General features: G+C 45.5%; 1 protein-coding gene across 3 annotated transcripts in view; it reads left to right on the forward strand.

Annotated features, from left to right (window-relative positions):
• The first annotated feature begins 12,239 nt into the window (after positions 1 to 12,239).
• Positions 12,240 to 27,577, forward strand: part of LOC140388285 (dual specificity tyrosine-phosphorylation-regulated kinase 2-like) — a 250,434-nt gene continuing 235,096 nt past the window's right edge. The window contains exon 1 of one of the 3 annotated variants that reach the window (XM_072472168.1): positions 12,240 to 12,557. The gene's annotated coding sequence lies outside the window, so the exon portion shown is untranslated. The remainder of the gene's footprint in view (positions 12,558 to 27,577) is intronic. The other 2 variants (XM_072472171.1, XM_072472176.1) reach the window with 2 other exon arrangements.

Below are 27,577 nucleotides of genomic sequence, written 5' to 3' on the forward strand. Positions count from 1 at the left end.
AGCCAAATTTCCCTGTATCCCATGCCCCCTAACTTTCTGAATGAGCCTACCATGGGGAACCTTATCAAATGCCTTACTGAAATCGATATACACCACATCCACTCTCTGACCTTCATCAATGTGTCTAGTCACATCCTCAAAGAATTCAATGAGGCTTGTGAGGCTTGACCTGCCCCTCACAAAGCCATGCTGACTATCTTTAATCAAACTATGTTTTTCTAAATAATCATAAACGCTATCCCTCAGAATCCTTTCTAATATTTTGCTCACCACAGGCGTAAGACTGATGGGTCTGTAATTCCGAGGGATTTCCCTATTCCCTTTCTTGAACAGGGGAACAACATTCGCCTCCATCCAATCATCCGGTACTACTCCAGTGGAGAGTGAGGACGCAAAGATCATCTCCAACGGCGCAGCAATCTCCTCCCTCGCTTCCCGTAGCAACCTTGGGTATATCCCGTCAGGCCCAGGGGACTTATCTATCCTGATGCTTTTCAAAATTTCCAGCACATCCCCCTTCTTAATATTAACCTGTTTGAGTCTATTAACCTGGTTCACACTGCTCTCATGAGCAACTAGGTCCCTCTCTCTAGTGAATACTGAAGCAAAATATTCATTTAGGGCCTCCCCCATCTCCTCAGACTCTAGGCACAAGTTCCTTCCACTATCCCTGATCGGCCCAACTCTCACTCTGATCATCGTCTTATTTCTCACATAAGTGTGGAACGCCTTGGGGTTTTCCCTAATCCTTCCCGCCAGGGCTTTTTCATGCCCCCTTCTAGCTCTCCTCAGTCCATAATTTTTCCAGCTTTATTGCGATTGATCCGCACATTAAGGCATAAAGCCTTTAAGCGTGTCTTTTTTATATTACTTATCTCACTCCCAATATTTTTCACTGTGTAATCCTGAGATCACTACCTTTGAGGTTGTCTTCTCAACCTTCTTCCTAACTCCCTATATTCTGCTTTTAGGACCTCATCACTTTTTTAAATCTATGTTGTTGGTATCGACATGTACCATGATAACTGGCTGTTTACCCCCCCCCCCCCTCTCCAGAATGTCCTCCAAACACTCCGAGACATGCTTGACCCTCGCACATTGGATGCAACATACCATCCAGGAGACTTGTTTGCGGCCACAGAAATGCCTATCTATTCCCCTTACAATTGAATTCCCTACAACTATTGCATTCCCACACTTTTTACTCCTCCCTCTAAAACAAAACTAACCATGGTGCAACAAATTCTGGCTGTTGCTGCTTTCCCCTGAGAGGTCATTCCCCTCAACAATATCCAAAGCAGTATATCTGCTTTGCAAGGGAATGGCCACAGGAGATTCCTGCACTGCCTGCCTAGCTCTCTTGCTCTTCCTGGTGATCACCTATTGTCTTCCTGCCTGTGGAATCTGAGCCTGTTGTGCGACCACCTCTCTATATGTGCTAACCATGATATTCTACACCTCATGGATGCTCCGGCGTCCTCAGTCAGTCCAGCTCTGAAACCTGAGCTTCCAGGAGCTGTAGCTGGAGTCACTTCCTGCACGCATGCTGGTTCCGGGCACTGGGAATGTTCCTAGCCTCCCACATGGAGCAAGAGAGCCACACCCAGGCTTTGTGTTCTCCTGCTATGACTTACCCATTGAAATTAAACATTTGGAAGATGATTGATATTAGATTAAATACAATCCTCTATGTCCCTTCTTTCCTTTTCCTTGTTACTGCCAATTATAGTCCTTACAGATTATAAACCACAAAAAGTATTTTCCAACTGTAAGTGATAAAAGTTGTAAAGACTTACTGACCTTACCAATTACTCACCAACCAGCTCTCTCCCTGAGATGACTCAGATGACTGACACCCCAGTTAAGCTTCAAAAGCAAGTAATCAACACCTCTTAACTCTTCATCAGGTTTCCGGTGCTGGACTAATAACTTCCCCTCAGCTATTTAGGTGGGGTGGCCCCTTATTAACCTTTTAACGGTACTATTAAACTTAAAAAATGAAAGAAGGAAGGACTGACTAATTCAATTCCTACTCTGTTTCAAATTCCCAAGTTTAAGACTCACTCTGTCTCTGCCTCACTCTGGATGTGGACTCCCCCACTGCTCATGCAAAGCGCACTGTCAAGCTCACTCATCTACCTTGTCAATGCACCTGAGAATCCTATATGTCTGCTTTCAGTCCAATTCAATTCTCCATATGGGTCTGCTGACTACTGACTGCAACAACAAAGCTACATCAGGTCACATAAAAAAGGCCAGTATAACTTGCACGGCAGGCAAACATGCAAAGCACAAAATCAAACCCAAGATCAGGGATGGCACGGTGGCACAGTGATTGGCGCTGCTCCTTCGCGGCGCCGGGGACCCGGGTTCGGTTCCAGCCTTGGGTGGCTGTCTGTGTGGAGTTTGCACCTTCTCCTGGTGTCTGCGTGGGTTTCCTCTGGGTGATACGGTTTCCTCCCACAGTCCAAAGGTGTGCAGATAAGGTGAATTTGCTGTGCTAAATTGCCACTTATGTGTCCAAAGATTTGTAGGTAGGGTGGAGTTACGGGGATAGGGGGGAGGGGGGAGTGGGACTGGGTTGGATGCTCTTTCAGAGGGTCAGTGCAGACTCGATGGGCCGAATGCTTTCCTTCTGCACTGTAGGGATTCTATGGTTCTATGGTCTCAATAAGGTTGCCTCTCATTCTTCTTGATATATCAATGTTTAGCATTCACTCTCACCCCCATGCATAACAATTCAAGGTATACAACATTTGCCAATTGCAAGCCCCATCTCCCAACAGGTTACGATAACTGAAGCAAACAAGCATTGTTTATAGTTATAAGACGTGCACAGATCTAGGTTTTGATATATTAGAGTGAAGTATAAATAGAAGAATTATTTGTTCTTTGAACCCTTATAAGCATGTGTTATGAAAATGAATTAACAGGAAAGTACGAAAACAGCAGCACAGCATCTGCTCTGCCATTCAATAAGATTAAGGTTCAGGCAAGGGTAACGTTGGCAGTATAATAATAATAATCTTTATAATAAGGAGCTGCCCCACCTAGATAGCTGAGGGGAAGTTATCTGTCACAAGTAGTGAGGTACCCTCAATAATGATGCTTAGAGATTAAACTGTAAAGAAAGCTTTATTAGGCTAATAACTATGCTACAGATTTGGACGAGAGCTGACTGCTACACAGACCATGAGGCAGGCCTTTATGTATGGCTCCCAGATGGGCGGAGCCAGAGGCGGAGTCCCCAGGGTTCCAAGCCTGGTCTTAAAGGGGACATCACCTTACATGATGATAAGGCAGTAACCGTTCACCACAAGTAGGCTTACATTAACAATGCAATGAAGTTACTGTGAAAATCCCCGAGTCGCCACACTCCGGCGCCTGTTCGGGTACACTGAGGGAGAATTCAGAATGTCCAATTCACCTAACAGCATGTCTTTTGGGACTTGTGGGAGGAAACTGGAGCAACCGGAAGAAAGCTACGCAGGCACGGGGAGAATGTGCAAACTCCGCACTGACAGTGACCCAAGCTGGGAATCAAACCTGCGTTCCTTGTTCTGTGAAGCAACAATGCTAACCACTGTGTGACCGTGCTGCCCTATAAACAATTCCGACAGTTCATTGTCAAAGACACACCATCACTGGTAATCCTCCAAGGCACATGAACATGCCTAACTCCATGGTGTCTTGTGAGGAATACAAGTTCCATACTCAAAGTGCAGATGCCTTGAGATAAGAGTTGGACACATCACTCTGACATTCCACAGGAGGAAGGAACATGAGCCTGATGAATATCACATGATTTTGAGACTCACAAAGGCAGCCATTCACGGAATGGGAGCTTGAGTCACCATCTCAATAAGAAGGCACATACAGTCATTTGCATGGTATATTCAAATGATAAGACCATTGTCATGAGCAGCAAATGTATTGACAATGATGTATTACATACCATGAGGGAACACCGATGCCGCGATAGTGAGATCAACATTTCCCAATTTTTCTAACGGCATCACTATGCCTACGTTCATCCCCAACACCCGAAGCAGAATCTTGCTGACTGTGATGCCCTGTTGCCTGTGATGACTTTGGTGGGTGTCATCTGTAAGGCTGAGGCCGAGACTGTCCGACTTGCTTTGGCTCTCCTGCTGTGAAGCAGGCACACCCTCCTCAGCCTGTGGAGTTTCAGGTGGTGGGGTCACAGGCGGTGGGGATTGGAATTACCTGGATACTCTCGGATTCACCGGGGTGGATAGCATCGCGGTGTTGCAGCTGATGGCCCTCTTCCAGGTAGGTCCCCAAGGGCCCTGTCTGATCCTTGAGAAGAAGGGACACCAGGAGCGAGGTCAACATGCCCAGCCTAAGGTGCCTCTTGCCTAACCACTGATGGTCAGCTTCATACATGTAACTTCTACTGTAAATATGTACATAGTTCTGAGCTGTTACCAAAGATTTGCTGATAACGTACACCAGACCAGAAGCCTACTTCATGGTGTCCAAAGCAGAATTCTTCATAGAGCTCAAATGAGCATTCATTTCACAAGTGCATATGGTGCATGGACAAAAAACAATACATTGCAGGGACAAACTCAATTTGAAGGATCTATCCTGGTAGCTACTATTGAGACATGTTTGCCAGGTTATAAGGCCTACAGGAATCACAGAGAAAATGGTTGAAAGGATGAGTAGCCTTAGTGATTAAGCATTGTATTCTCTTATATCATTGAAGTACATAATGAAAATGAAATGAAAAATGAAAATCACTTATTGTCACAAGTAGGCTTCAATGAAGTTACTGTGAAAAGCCCCTAGTCGCCACATTCCGGCGCCTGTTCGGGGAGTGAACCGTGCTGCTGGCCTGCTTGGTCTGCTTTAAAAGCCAGAGATTTAGCCCAGTGTGCTAAACCAGCCCCTCACGTAATGAGAGGTAAACAGGTAGTGGGACATTATATGTAGAATTAACAAAGAGAAAAGGATTTATGATTGTAGCGGGAACTGTATTTAGGCCCTGGTAACAGCTGTGAAGTCCTAGATTGTATATATGCAGGGATTAGACAAACATATTGTAAAGGCAGAGTGGTTTTAATTGGAGATTTTACCTTCTATGCAGATGAGCACATGAGTACATGTTGGGAGATAGTGGGCTGTATTTTACTGGGAGGGGAGAGGGGTGGGCAGAAGGCGGATGTCATCTTTATCCTTATTGTTTGCTGGAGACACCCTCTTTGTGTAAGGCATTTGATTCTGGGATCTATTTGTCCAGTGTGTTTTATACTGGGATCTGTTTTTCCAGTGTCATAGATTCATAGAATCCCTGCAGTGCAGAAAAAGGCCATTCGGCTCATTGAGTCTGCACCAAACCTTCGAAAGTCCACCCTACTTCGGCCCAATCACCTGCCCTGTAACCCTAAGGTGCAATTTAGCTTAGCTAATTCACCTAACCTGCACATCTTTGGATCGTGGGAGGAAACTGGAGCACCAGGAAGAAACCCATGCAGACATAGGGAGAATGTACAAACTTCAGACAGACAGTTGCCCAAGGTCAGAATTGAACCCGGGTCCCTGGCGCTGTGAAGCAGCAGTGCTAACCACTGTGCCACAGTGCTGCCGTGTGTTTGTCCAAAGTGTTTGGCCCAGGCATTTGATATTGGAATCTGTCTGTCATGTGTTTGATATAGGGATCTGTTTGTCCAGTGTGTTTGATATAGGGATCTGTTTGTCCAGTGTGTTTGATATAAGGATCTGTTTGTCCACTGTGTTTGATATAGGGATCTGTTTATCCAGTGTGTTTGATATAGGGATCTGTTTGTCCAGTGTGTTTGATATAGGGATCTCTTTGTCCACTGTGTTTGATGTAGGGATCTGCTTGTCCACTGTGTTTGATATTGGGATCTGTTTGTCCAGTGTGTTTGATATTGGGATCTGTTTGTCCAGTGTGTTTGATATTGGGATCTGTTTGTCCACTGTGTTTGATATTGGGATCTGTTTGTCCAGTGTGTTTGATATTGGGATCTGTTTCTCCAGTGTGTTTGATATTGGGATCTGTTTGTCCACTGTGTTTGATGTAGGGATCTGTTTCTCCAGTGTGTTTGGTATTGGGATCTGTTTGTCCAGTACATTTGATATAGGGATCTATTTGTCCAGTGTGTTTGATATTGGGATCTGTTTGTAGAGTGTGTTTGATATTGGGACTGTTCATAGAATCATAGAATTTACAGTGCAGAAGGAGGCCATTTGGCCCATCGAGTCTGCACCGGCTCTTGGAAAGAGCACCCTACCCAACCCCACACCCCTACCCTATCCCCATAACCCAGTAACCCCACCCAACACTAAGGGCAATTTGGATACTAAGGGAAATTTAGAATGGCCAATCCACCTAACCTGCACATCTTTGGACTGTGGGAGGAAACCGGAGCACCCGGAGGAAACCCACGCACACACGGGGAGAACGTGCAGACTCCGCACAGACAGTGACCCAAGCCGGGAATCGAACCTGGGACCCTGGAGCTGTGAAGCAATTGTGCTAACCACTATGCTACCGTGCTGCCCGAGCTGTTTGTCTGCCCGAGCTACCGTGCTGCCCGAGCTGTAAACTGTTTGTCCAGTTTATTTGATTTTGGGATCTGTTTGCCCAGTGTGTTTGATATTGGGATCTGTTTGACCAGTGCGTTTGATGTTGCCATCTGTTTGTCGAGCGTGTTTGATATAGGGATCTGTTTGTCCAATGTTTTTGATATTGGGATCTGTTTCCCAGTGTTATTTGATATTGGGATCTGTTTGTCCAGTGTTTTTGATCTTGGGATCTGTTTGTCCAGTGTTTTTGATATTGGGATCTGTTTGTCCATTGTTTTTGATATTGGGATCTGTTTGCCCAGTGTGTTTGATGTTGGGGTCTGTTTGCCCAGTGTGTTTGATGTTGGGGTCTGTTTGCCCAGTGTGTTTGATGTTGGGATCCGTTTGTCCAGTGTGTTTGATGTTGGGGTCTGTTTGCCCAGTGTGTTTGATATTGGGATCCGTTTGTCCAGTATATTTGATATTGGGATCTGTTTGACCAGTGTTTTTGATTTTGGGATCTGTTGCCCAGTGTGTTTGATATTGGGATCTGTTTGTCCACTGTGTTTGAAATTGGGATCTGTTTGTCTAATGTGTTTGATATTTGGATCTGTTTGTCCAGTGTGTTTGAGAATGGGGTCTGTTTGCCCAGTGTGTTTGATATCGGGATCCGTTTGTCCACCGTGATTGATATTGGGATCTGTTTGTCCAGTGTGTTTGATATTGGGATTTGTTTGTCCAGTGCATTTGATATAGGGATCTGTTTGTCCAGTGTGTTTGATATTGGGATCTGTTTGTAGAGTGTGTTTGATATAGGGATCTGTTTGTACAGCGTGTTTGATATTGGGATCTGTTTGTAGAGTGTGTTTGATATTGGGATCTGTTTGTCCAGCGTGTTTGATATTGGGATCTGTTTGTCCAGTGCATTTGATATAGGGATCTGTTTGTCCAGTGTGTTTGATATTGGGATCTGTTTGTAGAGTGTGTTTGATATTGGGACTGTTTGTCCAGTTTATTTGATTTTGGGATCTGTTTGCCCAGTGTGTTTGATATTGGGATCTGTTTGTCCAGTGCATTTGATATAGGGATCTGTTTGTCCAGTGTGTTTGATATTGGGACTGTTTGTCCAGTTTATTTGATTTTGGGATCTGTTTGCCCAGTGTGTTTGATATTGGGATCTGTTTGACCAGTGTGTTTGATATTGGGATCTGTTTGACCAGTGTGTTTGATATTGGGATCTGTTTGTCCAGTGTTTTTGATATAGGGATCTGTTTGTCCAGTGTGTTTGATATTGGGATCTGTTTGTCCAGTGTGTTTGATATTGGGACTGTTTGTCCAGTTTATTTGATTTTGGGATCTGTTTGCCCAGTGTGTTTGATATTGGGATCTGTTTGTCCAGTGCATTTGATATAGGGATCTGTTTGTCCAGTATGTTTGATATTGGGACTGTTTGTCCAGTTTATTTGATTTTGGGATCTGTTTGCCCAGTGTGTTTGATATTGGGATCTGTTTGACCAGTGTGTTTGATATTGGGATCTGTTTGTCCAGTGTTTTTGATATTGGGATCTGTTTGTCCAGTGTTTTTGATATTGGGATCTGTTTGTCCAGTGTGTTTGATATTGGGACTGTTTGTCCAGTTTATTTGATTTTGGGATCTGTTGCCCAGTGTGTTTGATATTGGGATCTGTTTGACCAGTGTTTTTGATATTGGGATCTGTTTGTCCAGTGTTTTTGATTTTGGGATCTGTTTGTCCAGTGTTTTTGATATTGGGATCTGTTTGTCCAGTGTGTTTGATATTGGGATCTGTTTGACCAGTGTGTTTGATATTGGGATCTGTTTGTCCAGTGTTTTTGATATTGGGATCTGTTTGTCCAGTGTTTTTGATATTGGGATCTGTTTGTCCAGTGTTTTTGATATTGGGATCAGTTTGTCCAGTGTTTTTGATTTTGGGATCTGTTGCCCAGTGTGTTTGATATTGGGATCTGTTTGCCAATGTGTTTGATATTGGGATCTGTTTGTCCATTGTTTTTGATATTGGGATCTGTTTGTCTAGTGTATTTGATATTGGGATCTGTTTGTCCAGTGTTTTTGATTTTGGGATCTGTTTGTCCAGTGTGTTTGATATTGGGATCTGTTTGACCAATGTGTTTGATATTGGGATCTGTTTGTCCACTGTGTTTGATATTTGGATCTGTTTGTCCAATGTGTTTGAATGGGGTCTGTTTGCCCAGTGTGTTTGATATTGGGATCCGTTTGTCCACCGTGATTGATATTGGGATCTGTTTGTCACAGATGTTTTATATTGGGATCTGTTTGTCCATTGTTTTTGATATTGGGATCTGTTTGCCCAGCGTGTTTGATGTTGGGGTCTGTTTGCCTAGTGTATTTGATATTGGGATGTGTTTGCCCAGTATATTTGATATTGGGATTTGTTTGTCCAGTGCTTTTGATATTGGAATCTGTTGCCCAGTGGGTTTGATATTGGGATCTGTTTGTCTAGTGTATTTGATATTGGGATCTGTTTGCCCAGTGTATTTGATATTGGGATTTGTTTGTCCAGTGTATTTGATATTGGGATCTGTTTGCCCAGTGTATTTGATATTGGGACCTGTTTGCCCAATGTATTTGATATTACGATCTGTTTGTCCAGTGTTTTTGATATTGGGATCTGTTGCGCAGTGTGTTTGATATTGTTATCCGTTTGTCCAGTGAATTTGATATTGGGATCTGTTTGCCCGTAGTGTTTGATATTGGGATCTGTTTGTCCAGTGTGTTTGATATTGGGATCTGTTTGTCCAGTGTGTTTGGTGTTGAGATCTGTTTGTCCAGTGTGTTTGATGTTGAGATCTGTTTGTCCAGTGTGTTTGATATTGGGATATGTTGTCCATAGTGTTTGTTATTGGGTTCTGTTGTCCACTGTGTTTAATATTGGGATCTGTTGTCCATGGTTGAGAGGATGAGTAGCCTTAGTGATGAAGCATTGTATTCTCTTATATCATTGAAGTATGTAATGAGAGGTAAACAGGTAGTGGGATATTATATGTAGAATTAGCAAATAGAAAAAGATTTATGATTGTAACGGGAACTGTAGTTACGCCCTGGTAACAGCTGTGAAGTCATAGATTGTACATATGCAGGGATTAGACAAGCATATTGTAAAGGCAGAGTGGTTTTAATTGGAGATTTTACCTTCTATGCAGATGAGCACATGTTGGGAGATAGTGGGCTATATTTTACTGGGAGGGGAGAGGGGTGGGCAGATGGTGGATGTCATCTTTGTCCTTATTGTTTGATGTAGACACCCTCTTTGTGTAAGGCATTTGATCCTGGGATCTATTTGTCCAGTGTGTTTTATACTGGGATCTGTTTTACCAGTGCCATAGGTTCATAGAATCCCTGCAGTGTAGAAAAAGGCCATTCGGCTCATTGAGTCTGCACCAAACCTTCGAAAGACCACCCTACTTCGGCCCAATCACCTGCCCTGTAATCCTAAGGTGCAATTTAGCTTCGCTAATCCGCCTAACCTGCACATCTTTGGATTGTGGGAGGAAACTGGAGCACCAGGAAGAAACCCATGCTGACACGGGGAGAATATGCAAACTTCAGATGGTTGCCCGAGGTCGGAATCGAACCCGGGTCCCTGGCGCTGTGAAGCAGCAGTGCTAACCACTGTGCCACAGTGCCGCCGTGTCTTTGTCCAAAGTGCTTGTCCCAGGCATTTGATATTGGGATGTGTTTGTCCAGTGTGTTTGATATAGGGATCTGTTGTCCAGTGTGTTTGATGTTGAGATCTGTTTGTCCAGTGTGTTTGATATTGGGATATGTTGCCCAGTGTGTTTGATATTGGGTTATGTTGTCCATAGTGTTTGATATTGGGTTCTGTTGTCCAGTGTGTTTGATATTGGTATCTGTTGTCTATGGTTGAGAGGATGAGTAGACTTAGTGATGAAGCATTGTATTCTCATATATCATTGAAGTCTGTAATGAGAGGTAAACAGGTAGTGGGATATTATATGTAGAATTGACAAATAGAAAAGGATTTATTGTTGTAGCGGGAACTGTATTTAGGCCCCTAGTAACAGCTGTGAAGTTATAGATTGTATATATGCAGGGATTAGACAAGCATATTGTAAAGGCAGAGTGGTTTTAATTGGAGATTTTACCTTCTATGCAGATGAGCACATGTTGGGAGATAGTGGGTTGTATTTTACTGTGAGGGGAGAGGGGTGGGTAAATGGCGGATGTCATCTTTGTCCTTATTGTATGATGTAGACACCCTCTTTGTGTAAGGCATTTGATTCTGGGATCTATTTGTCCAGTGTGTTTTATACTGGGATCTGTTTTTCCAGTGTCATAGATTCACCGAATCCCTGCAGTGCAGAAAAAGGCCATTTGGCTCATTGGGTCTGCGCCAACCCTTCGAAGGACCACCCTACTTCAGCCCAATCCACTGCCCTGTAACCCTAAGGTTACCTGCACTTCTTTGGATTGTGGGAGGAAACTGTAGCATCAGGAAGAAACCCACGCTGACACGGGGAGAATATTGGGGTTTTGTTGTCCATAGTGTTTGATAGAGGGATCTGTTTGTCCAGTGTGTTTGATATAGGGATCTGTTTGTCCAGTGTGTTTGATATTGGGACCTGTTTGTCCAGTGTTTTTGATATAGGGTTCTATTTGTCCAGTGTGTTTTGACATTGGATCTGTTGTCTTGGGTATTTGATATTGGGATCTGTTTGTTAGAAGTGTTTGATATTGGGATCTGATGTCCAATGTGTTTGATATCGGGATCTCTCTGTCCAGTGTGTTTGCTATTGGGGTCTATTTGTCCAGTGCATTTGACATTGGGATATGTTTGACCAATGTGCTTGATGTTGGGATCAGTTGCCCCGTGTGTTTGATATTGGGATCTGTTTGCCCAGTGTGTTTGATATTGGGATCTGTTTGTCCAGTGTTAGATATTGAGATCTGTTTGTCCAGTGTGCTTGATATAGGGATATGTTTGTCCACTGTGTTTATATAGGGATCTGTTTGTCCACTGTGTTTGATATTGGGATCTGTTTGCCCAGTGTGTTTGATATTGGGATCTGTTTGTCCAGTGTTAGATATTGAGATCTGTTTGTCCAGTGTGTTTGATATAGGGATCTGTTTGTCCACTATTTTTGATATGGGTGTGCAGTGAGTTTGTTATTGGGATTTGTTTGTCCAGTGTGTTTGATATTGGGATCTGTTTGTCCACTGTGTTTATATCGGGATCTGTTTGTCCACTGTGTTTTATATGAGGATCTGTTTGTCCACTGTCTTTGATATAGGGATCTGTTTGTCCACTGTGTTTGATATGGGGATCTGTTTGTCCACTGTGTTTGATATGGGGATCTGTTTGTCCAGTGTGTTTGATATTGGGATCTGTTTGTCCAGTGTGTTTGATATTGGGTTCTGTTGTCCAGTGTGTTTGATATTGGGAACTGTTTGTCCAGTGTGTTTGATATTGGGACCGGTTTGTCCATACTGTTTGATATTGGGATCTGTTGTGCAATGTGTTTGATATTGGGATCTGTTTGTCCGTAAAGACTGATTTTGAAAATCTGTTTGGACAAGAGGTGCTTGTCATTGGGGATGCTGTTAGTGTGAGGTGCAGGTTATTGTGAGCCGCTGCGAGCGGGATGTTTGATTAGTGATTCCCATTGCTCTTTTCCACACGCTCCAGACGGTCGATTTCCTCTTGTCTCTGGCACTTTCTGCCTGATCTCCACGCTGAAATGTAGCAGCTTCTCCCCCGCCGCCGGTTCACCTGCATGGCCGCCCCTCTCTGTCCACCTGCCCCCCGGGGCTCTTTTCTTTTGTGTCCTGACCCCATAAATGCCCGCTCGGGTTTGTCCCTCATTCGGTGAAATGCCTGCTCTCCCGTAAGCCGGCGATCCCCGTGCATCCAGACGGCGGGCTCCAGCGGCTCCTTCCTAAGGCCGGCGGCTTCCATCCAAACACGGCACCGGCAAATCGGCAGGTGAGGTGAGGACGACAGCGGACACACGGCGGAAAATTAAACCGAGTCGTAGATTATCCTTCTAATGTATTGGCGAGCCTCGCGAGGGCAGACTGTGCCCGGGAAGTAACATTCTCTGTGCGGATTGCAACACAATTTCCAGCGGCGCCGGCTGGGCTTTCATTTTAATGCACAAGAGATGATTGTTCCGTTTTTTGAAAAAAAACTATAAATAATAAGGATTGCACCGCGACTTCGATGTTGAATAGTTAAGTCGTGGGTGCAATTAGAGTGGTCTTTTATGCAATTAATAATAGTGAGTTGCTTCATTGCAGGGCGTGTTTTTGAGTGGGGGCGCGGGCGGTGGTCTTGCATGGCAGCCTGTTCGTATTTTGGTGGGAATGGGGAATAGGGAATGGGGATGCCCAGCTGTCCAAAGGCGAATCAGAAAGACAAAGGGCTACGTTTATTGCTATGGAAACGGGGGCCAGAGGTTGATCATGTCAAGTTCCTGCACGAACCCCACCCCTCCCGTTGTAAAGCCACATAACTCGCGATCTGCCCCACATTTAGAAAATCAGCAGGAGGGATGAGCCATTGACAATTTTCTTCATTTTCTATCGTGGTATTTCTCTCTCCAATTATAACCCATCCCCCTTTTAAAATATTTCCAATGCTTCACGGTGATAATATTGCCAAGTTTGATTTCTTTTCATGGAGCACACTTTATCTCACAGAGCGAAAGTGCCCCAAGAGCCCCACCCACGGGTGTCCTCTCTTTATTTTAAATAATCATTTTTCTTCCCTCCTCTCCTGAAGGCGCTGACTCATGTTTTTTTTTTGGGGGGGGGGGGGGGGGATCTAAGTACTGCATGTGTGCAGATGTGGATGCTCTGGGCAAAGTTGTCCGACTGACTCGCTCCTTCGCGCGCGTGAGCCAAGTGTCATCAGGCATCGCAGCTTCGTCCAATTCTGTCCTCATCTGACACACATGCACCTCCAGCAAGTCTCGTCTGATAACACAGAAGCAGCAGCCCGTCTCTACCCCGGGAACACTGGAGTCAACAGCAGTGCCCCTAAATGCTGCTCTCAGATCGGCGAATTCAACGCCCTTTGGAGATTATAGATTGGAACGATGCATTTACTTACTGAGGCGCGAGGAGAGAAATTTATATCACAAATAATCATATGTTTTTTTTAAAATTGAAAGCAGATGAAACGAATGATGCTGATTGAAGGAGGGTGGGTGGGGGAGACTATTGTGTCTCCACCGTCCCTTGATTGGAGAATACAGTGTGCACTATTTTGCAGCTATTGATTGAATCACAGGGTTATTTATATTAGTAATAATTCACTCGGGCTGTGGGCTGTGACAGTTATGCCTCGGTGTGCCCATATATCCAAATCTGCAGGTTATTCCTTCTGTAAATCTTGCAACTGTCAGTGTGACATTCCTTGTTCTTTTGCACCCTTGACATCTAATGTTTATTATTCCTCATTACTGGCCAGCTTGTCTGGGAAGTCATTCTTCCCTGATGCATTCATTGCTCATTTTTGACAGCGATAAGATTGACAGTGGGTGAGGGCAGGTGGGAAATTGCCTGGTGTATATATATATATATATATATCAATGACTGGTGCATCAAAGGATTGTCAGTGAATGAATTACAAAAGGTGCCTCTCCAGCCTTTGGGCTTTCACAGCTGATGCATACTGATGATGGTGCCTTGTGCACTCAAGGATAGTATTTCCCCGAGAAGGTTGGTGGGTGGCCTGATAGAGGTTCTCCAGACGATGAGCAGGGTTAATTAAAATAGATTGGTAACCGATGGAAATAGAGGTCACAATTTAAGATCATCGTAAAGAGAAGTAACGGGAGACGAGAGGGCAGAATTAGAATTTCTTACTATTTCATTAATGAAGTGGAGTCTGTAAATTACATAGTAGCTTGCAAGAAGGAATATTAACAGACAAGAAGACAAGAGAGCGAAACTGGACCAGGTGATTCATGTGAAGAAAAGCTCTGGTGCAGAATTGATAAGCTAAATGACCTACTTGTGTATTGTAATACCTTATTCTGTAACTAATTGGCTGAAGTGTACACAGATTTCAAGTTCATCCTTGGTATCTATATTTTAAATTATGACATATCTATCCTTGAGTGGATCAACTCCAATTTATCTGAACACATCTTTCCTGTCCTAGAATGTTGCATCCAGAATCCCTCTACGTTCTATTTCCAGTTCCCAACTTGCTTCACCAGCCTTAGCCTGACATTGGAACTCCCTCCTCATCTCTACACTAACGTTTCTCAAAATCCATCTTTTTGACTGGACTTTCTATCATCCTTTCTCATCTCTCTTTTGTGTCTTTGCTCCCGTTTTCTCGTCTATCTCCCTATGCATTGCGTTGAATGTTCTGTTTATATTAAAGATGTGATAGAAATGAAAGTGGTAAATATGCTTATTCATTTAAAAAATAATAATTTACAGGATGTGGGTATTGCTGGTTAGGCCAGCATTTATTGCCCATCCCTAGTTGCCCTTCAGAAGGTGGTGGTGAGTGGCCTTCTTGAACCGCAGCAGTCTTGGAGGTGTAGGTACACCCACTGTGCTGTTCGGGAGGGAGTTCCAGGATTTTCCACCCACCGGCAGTGAATGAACGGCGATATATTTCCAAGTCAGGGTGGTGAGTGACTGGGAGGGGAATCTGCAGGTGGTGGGTTCCCAGGAATCTGCTGCTCTTGTCCTTCTATATTGTAGTGGTGGTGGTGGGTTTCGAAGGTGTCGCCTAAGGAACCTTGGTGAGTTCCTGCAGTGCATCGTGCAGATATTATACATGGCTGCCACTGTTTGTCAGTGGTGGAGGGATTGAATATTTGTGGAAGGGGTAGCAATCAAGTGGGCTGCTTTGTCCTGGATGTTGTGGAGATTCTTGACTGTTATTGGAGCTGCACTCTTCCAGGCAAGTGGAGAGTATTCCATTACACTCCTGACTTGTGCCTTGTAGAAGGTGGACAGGCTTTGGGGGTCATGAGATGAGTTACTCACAGTAGGATTCCTCGCCTTTGACCTGCTCTGGTAGCCACGGTATTAATATGGTTAATCCAGTTCAGTTTCTGATCAATGATAAACTGCAGAATGTTGATTGTAGGTGATTCAGCGATGATAATGCCATTGAATGTCATGGGGCAATGGTTAGGTCTACTCTTGTAGGAGATGGTAATTGCCTGGCACTTGTGTGGTGCAAATGTAACTTGCCCCTTGTCAGCCCAAGACTGGATATTGTCCAGGTTTTGCTGCATTTGGACTGCTTCATCATTTGAGGAGTCGCGAATGGTGCTAAATATTTTGCAGTCATCCCCACTTCTGACCTTATGATGGAAGGGAGGTTATTGATGAAGCAGCTGAAGATGGTTGGGTCTAGGACACTACCCTGAGGAACTCCTGCAGTGATGTCCTGGAGCTGAGAATCACCACAATCATCTTCCTTTGTGCCAGGTATGACTCCAACCAGTGGAGAATTTTCCTCCTGATTTTCATTGACTCCAGTTTTGTTAGGGCTCCTTGATGCCATACTTGGCAAATGCTGCCTTGATATCAGCTCTTTTGTCCATGTTTTAACCAAGGCTATAATGAGGTCAGGAGCTGAGTAACCCTGGCTGAATCCAAACTGAGCGTCTGTGAGCAGGTTATTGCTGAGTAAGTGTCGCTCCATAGCACTGTTGATGACTCTTTTCATCACTTTGCTGATGATGGAGAGGAGACTGATAAGGCAGTAATTGACTGGGTTGGATTTGTTTTGTTTCTTGTGTACTGGACACACATGGGCAATTTTCCACATTGCCGGGTAGATGCCAGTGTTGTCGCTGTACTGGAATAGCTTGGTCAGGGGCACGGCAAGTTGTGGAGCACAAGTCTGCAGAACTATTGCCGAAACATTGTCAGGGCACATAGCCTTTGCAGTATCTTTCAGCTGTTTCTTGATATCACGTGGAGTAAATCATATTGGCCGAAAGCTGACATCTGTGATGCTGGGGGCCCTCTGGAGGAGACTGAGATGCAATATCCACTCGGTACTTCTGGCTGAAGATTGTTGCGAATGCTTCAACCCTGTCTTTTGCACAGAGGTGGAGGGCTCCTCCCTCATTAAGAATGGGGATATTTATGGAGCCTCCTCCAGTGAGTTATTTAATTGTCCACCACCACAGCTGGATGTGACAGGACTGCAGAGCTCAGAACTGACCCGTTCATTGTGGGATCGATTAGCTCTGTTTATTACTTGCTGCTTATGCTGTTTGGCTCACAAGTAGTCCTGTGTTGTAGCTTCATCAGGTTGACACCTCATTTTTCGGTATGCCTGGTGTTGTTCCTGGCATGCTCTCCTGCACTCTTCATTGAACCACATTTTTAATGGCGATGTCATATGTAAAAATGTTATCCCCGCTGTCAGTCATGCTGTCATTCGCAGTGCACACTCCTTTGAGTCACAAGGTTCTGGTTCAAGTGCCATTGAGGACTTGGACATTGAGGCTGTTGCGCTAGTGCAGTATTGAGGAAGTGCTGCACTGTCAGAGGTGCCGTCTTTTGGATGAGGCATTAAACCAAAGCCCCATCAAAGCTTTGACAAAGAGACATCCAGACTCAAAATGTTATAATAACAATCTTTATTAGTGTCACAAGTAGGCTCACATTAACACTGCAATGAAGTTAGTGTGAAAATCTCCTAGTTGCCACACTCCGGCACCTGTTTGGGTACACAAAGGGACATCTCTCTCCAATGATGCTTTCAGACCTGCTGAGATAGTCCAGTATTTTCCGTTTTTGTTTCAGATTCCAGCATCTGCAGGAATTTGCTTTTATGAAAGCTTGGGTAGTTATAAAAGGTCCTAACGCACATTTTTAAAAAAAGCAAGGGAGTTATCCCCTATGTCCCGGCAAATATTTATCCCTCAATCAACAACAAAAACAGATGATCTGGTCATTATTGCAAAATACATGGGGATATTGATGAGTATAAAGATTTCAAGATAAGTTTCAGTCATCACAGTGTGAATTTCATGCAAATATCTGCATCACATTTGAAATAAAATGGGCAGAGTTCGACCAATTGGATGGATAGCCCAACATTGAGAGAAATGCATGCCACCAGCACACATCGCTGGCCAGCGGGATATCCCCGCTGAACTTTACAGGCGGTAGCTGATTAAGTGGCATTCCATGGCTATTGTTATTGATATCAATCAATATTTTAGTTACAATTTATTTATTACAAAGTCTCAAACTGCCAAGGTGGTACTGGAAATCACATTCTTTGCATTATTTGTCTTTCCTCTGAATTACTAGTCCAGTACCCGTAGGAATATAGCTTGCCACTACTATCCCAATGAATTGGCCCAATATAACTGCAGATCCCAGGCAAGTTTAATGTGCACTTTGACGTCGACACTGTCTTCTTCAATAAAGAAATCTGATATTTTCCCAACCCGGCTGGATTTAGACACCTGCAGCTCTGGAATATAAAATAAGGAAAAGCCATCCCTTCCTTTATCCAGACACCAACAGTCTTCCCCATATTCCAACAATTAAAAAAAAGACCACATGCACAATCCCCCACAATAGGAAATAAACAAAGCACTATCAGCTAGAATAACCCTTTCCTGTGCTTCCACATCTACCATAAAAAAACAAACTTGAAATGACTCAAAGGCCTCCTCACAGCCCAGTGTTTCCTCAGTCTCTGCTTGCCTTCCTTGAACCGTGCCACTCTGCTCATTGATCATCGGAACATAGAAACAGGAGTAGGCCATTTGGCCCACCGACTCTCCTCTGCCATTTAATTAAATCATGGCTGATTATCCACCTCAATGTCACTTTCCTGCACTATCTTCATATTCCTGGATGTCATTAGTCTCCAGAAATCTATCGATTTGTGTCTTGAACATGCTCTGTGTTTGAACTTACACAGCTCTCTGGATAGGGAATTCTGAAGATTCACTGCCCTCTGAGTGAAGAAATTCCTTTTCATCTCAGTCTTAAAGAGTCTACCTCTTTTCCTGAGATTATTCTCATGGTTTTAGACTCGCCAGCCAGGGGAAACATCTTAACTGTATTGACTAGGCCATGCCCTGTAAGACATTTGTTAGCGAATACAGTTTCCTCACTCGCTTCTTGTATGACAATCCCGCCATCCCAGGGGTATATTATATATTATAGGGATATGTCTCGTCATACTTTAGGAGTGAGTGTGCCAAACTTCAGAAAGTGTTTTCTCTGTCATCTAACACAATACATGAAACTAATAGAGTATTATTATCGCAATACAATTGTCTCATCGCGAATAATAGGCTGAGGATCATATCCCAGTTGTTTCATTCTTAAACCCAGCCATAATGGCTGAGCCAGTAATCCTGGAGTCCATATGACATTCACAAGCCATCTGAGCTTGATTGATGGTGTCATCTGCAATCCTAGATTGCTGCCTCGATGTTTGTTTGTGGACATTATGCAATGTTGTGGTAGCATGAGCACCTGATATTCGCCCATCCACTATGTCTAGCCATTGAAACAATGTTTTCCTTACTGTTCTGGATGTATTTTCTCAACATAGAATATCATAGAATCTACAGTGCAGAAGGAGATCATTCGGCCCATCGAGTCTGCACCGGCCTCTGGAAAGAGAACCCTACCTGAGCCAACACCTCCATCCTATCCTCGTAACCCAGTAACCCGACCCCTTTTTGGATGCTAAGGGTAATTTAGCATGGCTTGTTCACCTAACCTGCACATATTTAGACTGTGGGAGGAAACCGGAGCATCCGGAGGAAACCCATGCAGACAGTGACCCAAGGTGGGAATCGAACCTGGGACCCTGGAGCTGTGAAGCAACTGTGCTAACCTATGTGCTACCGTGCTGCTTATTGCTCATATTCAGGGGCAAGTATCATAGATAGCTCGAACCTGGGACCCTGGAGCTGTGAAGCAACCATGCTAACCACTGTGCTACCGTGCTGCGCATTTCTCATATACAGGGGCAAGTATCACAGATAGCCAAAGAGCCACAAACAGCAACTTAAAGGTGGATCTGAATCGGTAATAGACAAATGACAGTGTCTATAGGACTAGAACTATAGCCAACATTGGATTGGCAATATGAATACCATCTGCTTAGAGGCTGACACCGTATTTGTAATTTCTCTTACTGCAGAGTTCCTGATCAAAGCACTTAGTGTTTTTGTTCTCTTAACATCATTGTTTCCTTCAAATCCTTGTGTTCTAAGTATTTCATTTTCAGTTCACTCGCACTTAAAACATCACTTGCTTGTGCAATCATTGATAAGCAGGTTTGGAGAGTTAATGAAATAAAAACAGAAAATGCTGGAAATACTCCACAGGTATGGTAGTAGGCTTTTGGCTAAGATCAAACGTGAAATCAAGCCTAGGGTCAGGTGCAGTGCTTGCTTTTGTCAGCATGGATCTAGTAAGGCTCTCTTGTGGGGACCATGAATTGGATTCCATTTGAATTTGAATTGGTTTTCAGAGTGAGCAAGGGGGTGGATTAAAGGCGTGCCCCATCCACTTTGCACACTGGCTTTGTAACTTTAAGAAAGGAATAACTTAAAAACAAAAAGCTGGTAGCGTCAGTGGACCGAGAAACAGAGTTAATATTTCAGGGTGATGACCTTCCATCAGAACAGAATGAATGAGCTTGACACTGAACTAACATCAAGAAAGCTATGCAGCAGGATTCTCAGTTTCTGAGACTAAGTGTTGACGCTGAGGCAAGATTCGTGGGCTTTCACGACAACAAAACTGGCGCTGCACCTGGACCGATTCAACGACCGTTAAGGGGTTAGCACCGGTGCCAAGTGGACACAATCGATTCCAATGAAAAACGGTGCCGGATTCGCCGGGTCCGCGATTGACACTCAGGAGGCTGACAAGCTGCAGCCGCATAAACACACTTCACTCCCCACACACACCATCTCAGCCAACAAGATGGCAGCAAGATGCGTGGTCCCATGATTTACGGACGCTAAGATCAAGAACCTCCTGGATGAGAGGCAGGCCACCCCGTACCCCGCCCCAGGAAGGATGCCGCCAGCCGCCACCCTTCGATGTGCCTGGGCGTAGGCAACAGAGGCGGTCAGCGCTGTGAGCAACACCGTCCGAACCGGCCTCCACTGCCGGAGAAAACTGCATGATCTCCTCGGGCGGCAGGGTGAATAGACAGCACAGTGCCCCTGGCACCAACACCCATCCCACATAACTATACCCCAATCCCCAATCCAGGGGGCATCCGAACCCCCACTCTGCACCACATGCCAGCACCTATACTGGCCGGCAAGGCCGGGTGCCCTGGCCACTGAAGCCACCAGCAACCCATCTCCTGAGTTGCATGCATTGGTTTCTGTCTAACCCTGTTCGTTATCTGTTCCTGTTCCCCACCCCGGAGAAGACGGCCCATAACCACTGGCAACTGAGAAGACTGGAGGGGGACTGCAAGACCTACGGCCCCTCATCATGGCAGAGCAGCGGGCCCTGGATGTGGTTGGCGGGCCTGAGGAAAGGCAGGTCACCGGTGTGGAGATCAACCACCGGCAAGGAAGTGAGACTCCCCTGAGTCGCAGTTCCCCATGCCACATATGTCAATCCCCCACCACCACACCTACACCCCCACAGCACCCTCACTCCCACCCCCCCTCACACCACCCTCACCCCCACACCAACCACTCCCCCCCCCCCCCCCCCCACCCCCTCCCCGGCCCGCGGACTAATCCTCCGCCTTGTCTTGTGTCTTGCAGGAGCTGCTGGTGATGGAGCAGGTCCATCTGGTGGCTCCTACCCCCAGCCACAGCCAGTGCCAGAATCAGAACCCCCCACTGTGTGCTGAGCAGCGATGACGATACCGACACGGAGTTGATTCATATGCCTGAGAACCAGGAAATCCCTGAGCTTGAGTCCGAGGATGACACTGATTTCCTGGCACAGCTGTCTCCAATACCCTCCACTATCCCAGAGACACTCACCTCGGTCGAGTACTTTACTGAAGAGGCCCCTGGGACATTCTCTGGTGTGCACCACACAGATGCTCCAGTACATCAGGTTGAGATAGGACCTCCCGAGGGGGCGGACGGTCAGAGGGCGGGCCGATCCCAGGGACTAGCTGCTGTCCAGATGGGTTTCGGGCCAGTGCCGGCTCGATGGGCTGGATGGCAGAAGGAGGCCATTCGGCTCATCGAGCCCGCACTGGCCCTCGGAAAGAGCACCCTACCTAAGCCCATGCCTCCACCCTATCCCAGTAACCCCACCAACCTTATGGACCCTAAGGGACAATTTAACATGGCCAATCCACCTAACCAGCACATCTTTGGACTGTTGGATGAAACTGGGGCACCCAGAGGAAACCCACTCAGGCATGGGCAGAAAGTGAAAACTCCATAAGACAAAGGCCGGAATTGAACCTGGGACCTGGAGATGTGAGGCAGCAGTGCTGACCACTGTGCCACTTGCCGCATGGACTTATGGAACGGACAGTCCCATCTATTGTGGAGATGCAGTTGCAGAGCCAGGCAGTACATGAGGCATTGTCGGCGAGCATCCAGCAATTGCATGCGTAGGTGGAGGTGTCCAACCGCGTGCAGGAGTAGGAGGTGGTGCCGACCATGCATGCCATCCAGGCCAACGCCGCATCGGTGGTGTCTACGTTGGAAGCCTTGGGGGTGAGGGTTTTGGCTATGGATCAGCATGTCCAAGGCCTGGGACAATCTGTGCAGGTAGTGGCCGAGGCCCAGGACAGGGCTGCCATATCACAGGTAGCCATGTGCCAGAGGCACCTGGACACTGCACCGGCGCTCCTGAGCGTGGCCCAGTCACACCGGGTCATGGCTGAGAATGCCGGTGGCATTTTCCAGGCACTGGCCGACGTGGCACAGATGTAGAAGAAAGTGGCTCAGTCCCAGAGGGTGTTGGTGCCATCACTGGCTGATGTGGCACAGACCCGGAAGGCGATGGCACAGTCACAGCATGATGTGGTGCAGTCCCAGATGGAGGTGGTCCACTCCCTGTGCTACATGGCAGTGAGTATGCAGACCCTGGTCATGAAGGCAGCGGGCCTCCAGGACTGGCAGCGCCAGTTGGCAGGGAAGCCTCAGGGGATAGCTCTGCTCACACCTCCATCCCATCGGGCACCCCGAGGGAGGAGGTGGTGATGGGGCCCGTGCCGGTGACTCCTGCAGGGGAGGTGCCGGAACACCACAGCACCTCCCACTCCCACCCGCCCTGTCTCTGGCGCATCTGTTGGGCAACGGGCAGAACAGGGCGGCCCCACACCACCTGGGACACTTGAGCAGCAGCCGGGCCTATCCAGTCGACGGCTGCCAACGGGGACCCAGGTCACAGGGCGGGAATCGCAGCAGGCCGCCTCCAGTCCAGATGTACCATGTGGGGACCCACCTAGATGTAGCGCGAGGACCCGTGAGGCCAGAAAGTTAGACACCAGCAAAGATGGCATGGATACAGGGCACAGTATAGTGATAGAGGCTAGGGCAGTGTTCTTCAAACCTTTTTTCCGGGGACCCATTTTTACCAACTGGCCAACCTTCGGGACCCAACCCGGCCGACCTACGCGACCCACGCCGGCCGACCTGCGCGACCCACCATTTTCTCTTACCTTGTTTGCTGCTTACAAAAATGGAGGAAATGGTCCCTTTGGCCCTCGTACACGCTCCTCCAATGGAACCTGTTGGATGAAGGTGAAGTCTTCTGGTGTCGGAAAGTATGGAGTCTCCATCTGTCCGAAGTTCTGAATTTTTTTCCTGTAAAATTTTATCAAATAAAACACCCTCCGAACTTGTAAAAAAATAAAATAAATAAAATGAGTAAAATAAATGAAAAAAATGAATAAAACCCCCCCGAACTTGTTAAAAAAAAAGAATAAAATAAATGAAAAAAATAAAAATTAAATGAATAAAATAAATGAATAAATGAATAAAAACCATTACAGTACTTGCGAAACAAAAAGCTGCAACCGTTTAAAAAAATAGCGGCCGCACTGCGCCGATCATCGTGGGGGCATGCGTAATGCGGCTAAATTTTTTAAAAACACGTTTGCGCCTGCTTGCAGCTCGCGTTATGAAAAGCCGGCTGCTGTGCGGGGATTTGCGCGGCTCCGCTACCCTCCCGACACCCGCCCACAACCCACCTGCGGGTCGCGCCCCCGACTTTGAAGAAAACTGGACTAGGGCACAACTCTGTATATATTTGTTGACATTAAACACCTGTTCACACTGTTGCAACATGCCTCGGTGCTCTGTCAGGTAGGTGTGAAGGGTGGGCTTGTCTGGGCTGGTCAGGGAGGGGGCGCTGGGGAGGAGGGGAATGGGCGAACGTTGTGAATGGGCTGGACTTCACCCACCCCCCCCATCGTCCCCACCTCCGTCACTCCAGGGATCCGATGGGACTGTGCGATGGAATGGCCGGCTTGCATGCAGGAATCACCCAGGTGGACGGTGGGAGGTGCTACTGTGGACAGGAGTCAGACGTCGCTGAACAATGCGGAGCACCAGAGCTCATTGCAGAGCGGGTTCTCATCATCCTCCAACTCATGAACCAGACCCGCTATTACTGCCAACCCAGGGCCTGCACTCCGTATTGCAGCAGGTATGTTTCACGGAGGGGAGAGAGTTACTGACAGGAGGGAGTTGTCCGTTCCCCTGGCCAGTCCCCCCACTAGTTGGTGAACTTGGAGGTGATCAGAGTGTCCCGTGCATGTTGGCCCTGATGCACACATTGTGCGGCCTCCCGTGCCTGCTTGTGCCTCATGTTCTGCCCACTCTTGCTCTCCCTTGCATCCTCCTTGTTGGAGGAGGACTGGCGTTCATCCTCCTCCTACAGTACGTCACCCCTCTGCTGCGTGATGTTGTGGGGATGCAGCATGCCGGCATGATGCGGGCTACCCTCTCAGTGCCATACTGGAAGGCCCATCCAGAGCGGTCCAGACACCTGAACCTCATCTTCAGGATGCTGAAGCACTGCTCGATCAAGCCTCTGGTTGCTGCATCGGCGTCATTGTAGCGGGTCTCTGCGTCAATCTGTGGCCTGAACCTCTTGAGAAGTTTCTCCAAACTCACTTTGTGCAGCAAGTAATTGATCAGTATGACATCGCCAAACGCTTTCATCATCCGTCTGCACCATGTATGTGCTCTGATCACAGCTGGTACCCATTTGGTAGTGCTAACATTCTCTCGGTTGAATACTCACTTTATAGAGATTTTATCCCTCTCAGAAATTTATGCTTGTTGTTGCCCTTTGACAATCTCTGAAGTATCAGGTGGAGTTGATAAATCATATTCATAGTTTCCTCTTGAACTAGCCAATTGGCAATCAGCAGTCTAATTTAGCACAGCACTCTGGATCCTGGTGTTTGAATTAAAGGTACAGGCTGCTTTGCCTTAAAGTCACCAGTCCATTAAACATCCATGGATCAAAATGTAACAGCAAAAATAAAAAAAAGGGGAAATAAGGGAATAAAGAGGAACAAACAGGAAGGACCCTCACAGTGCCGGCAATATCAATGACCATCTATGCAACCTACTAGCTGCCAAAGAAGGTAAACCTTCATACAGCCCAAAGATTGTAGTGAAAGGTTGATGATCCATCAAAAGAGTAAAATGAAGCCCATAAAGGTAATGGTAGAACCTTCTTACACCAAAATTGATACTCAAAGCTTCTTTTTCTAGCTGAGCGTAATTCATTTCCACACGATTTAAAGTGTGTGAAACAAATGCTTTTAGTTGCTTCTCCCCCAAAGGCATAATGTGTGAGATGACTGCACCAACCCCATAGGGTGAGGAATTGCATGCAAGTTACAACTTCATCTTTGCATTAGAATGAACCAACAGCTCTAACTTCTCAGAGTTTCTTTCACTTTATTGTATGCATGTTCACATTCTTGTGACCAGTGCCATGCCTGTTTGACCCATAGCAAAGTGTGCAAAAGCTTCAATCATGTTACAAACTTTGGCAGGGATTTACCATAATAATCGATCAATCCTGAAAAAGACCTTAATAGTGTCACATTTTGAGGACATGGTGTTTCTAAGATTGCTGACATTTTCTCAGCTCTTTATGCAAACCATCTTTGTCGATAACATGACCAAGGTAATTTAAAAAAGTTGCACTTTTCCTTTTTAACTCTCAGGTTGTGGCTCTGTAACCGCTTCAGGGTAGTTTCAAAATTCCCCAAGTGTTCCTGTTCACTGGAACTGATGATGAGAGTGTCATCTAAATAACATTGCACTCCATTCAACCCACTTAGAATTTGATCCATAGATCTTTGAGAAAGAGCAGGTGCAGATGTTATTCCAAAAGGAAGTCTTCTGTAACAAAACACTCACTATGGTTAGTAGTGGCTGTGATTTGGCAGCCACATTCATCTGCTTATTTACCTGTGAAGGATCAATTTTATTGAATTTCTCCCCTCCAGAAAGTCCAACAAGCAAGTCTTCAATCAACGGCAGTGGATAATGATCTGCGCACAAAACTGGGTTAATAGTAGTTTTACGATCTCCACAAATTCTCACTGAGCTATCACGTTTTATTGGTGTTGCCCAATCAGTTGTAGCAATAGGTCCAATGATTCCTGTTCATACTAATCTTTCTAGTTCTTCTTCTACTTCAGACCTGATGGTGTATGGTACGATTCTAGCTTTGAGACATTTGGGTGTGCTGTCTGGCTTGATTTTTAGATGTACCTCAACTAGTCATGGAGCCCAGCAAATCTTCACCTTCTCGTGCTTCTTCAGAAGTTGTTTCAAGTTGGTCTTTGAATTCATTAATTGATTGCTGTTTCATTGTTATACCTAATCTTGAGCCAACCATGTTTTCCAAATGGAGCAGTAAAGTTTCCACGGACAATGTGAAGAGCCAACTTTGCCATCTCTCCATTTGCTTCTACTTTCACCCTAATGCATTCTTTTAATAATAGAACGTCTTCAATATATGTCCTTAGGATCACATTCAACGGCTTTAAAGGCAGATGTTTCAGCTTTTGATGATAAATGGTCTCAGGTGTTAACGATTAACGATATTGACTTCCCTTTTAATTTCATGACCGTCAAATTTGGGATATGGCCAAAAACATTGCTGATCACCTTGCTGTCATGGGCGTGTCCCTTTAAGAAATGTTTTGTCTTATCACATGGCTTCTATGATGTCATTGTGTGGGTGGAGCTGGGCTGTGGCTCGGCGTTTTACTTCCGTTTTGGTTTGGGATTGTTTTGGTAGCTCTGAGGTTTTTTTTGCTTTCGTTTTCACATTTGGCTGCTGTATTCACACAGACAAGTGTCTTGGAGTGTCTCTTTACCTTCAGTTTAAAAGCTGTTTCCAGACTGCTTGATAACTTGAAAATAAATAATTGCTTTCTGGTAGGAATTCAAACCTGCTGTTTTGAAAAGGAAACAGGAGCATCCATACCGGGTCTTGAGTGCTAAGTGCTGGGCCACACCTTTGAAAAGGAGTTTTCTGGTTTATGGGATCTTGTTACTAAATTGGAACAGCTTAAGGGGAAATCTATTCAGGGTTATACATAGAGTTCTGTAGTTATGTGGGGTATTTATGTTTGTAGTTGTTAAAATTCTTACTAGGTGTTCATAAAAATGTTAATTAAATTTGTAGAATAAACTTTGTTTTTGATTAAAAGTGCTTAAGGCCTCTGTTGAATAACACCTGAAAGGCAGGCCCTTGTGCTCATCATAAACAAAATCAGTAAACAGTTCTAGGTCAGGTGAATTCCATGATATACTTTGGAGTTTTCTAAACCCTGACCCATAACTTTGCACTGATAAAACACCTAGCTTTATATTTTGCAGTTGATCATTTGTTCTGTCTTTTGGTGATCTTGAGTTCCATCCACTAATTGTTTAACTAGATTATTTAACTGTGTTTTTCTTCTTGGTGTAGGAGAGGTTTTCTGAGCGCAACATGCCTTGGTAATGTGGCCCTTCTTGCCACAGTTCTTGCATGTATTCGACTTACTCCAGC

Source organism: Scyliorhinus torazame, chromosome 13 (assembly GCF_047496885.1).
Source record: "Scyliorhinus torazame isolate Kashiwa2021f chromosome 13, sScyTor2.1, whole genome shotgun sequence".
NCBI classification, from domain to species: Eukaryota; Metazoa; Chordata; class Chondrichthyes; order Carcharhiniformes; family Scyliorhinidae; genus Scyliorhinus; species Scyliorhinus torazame.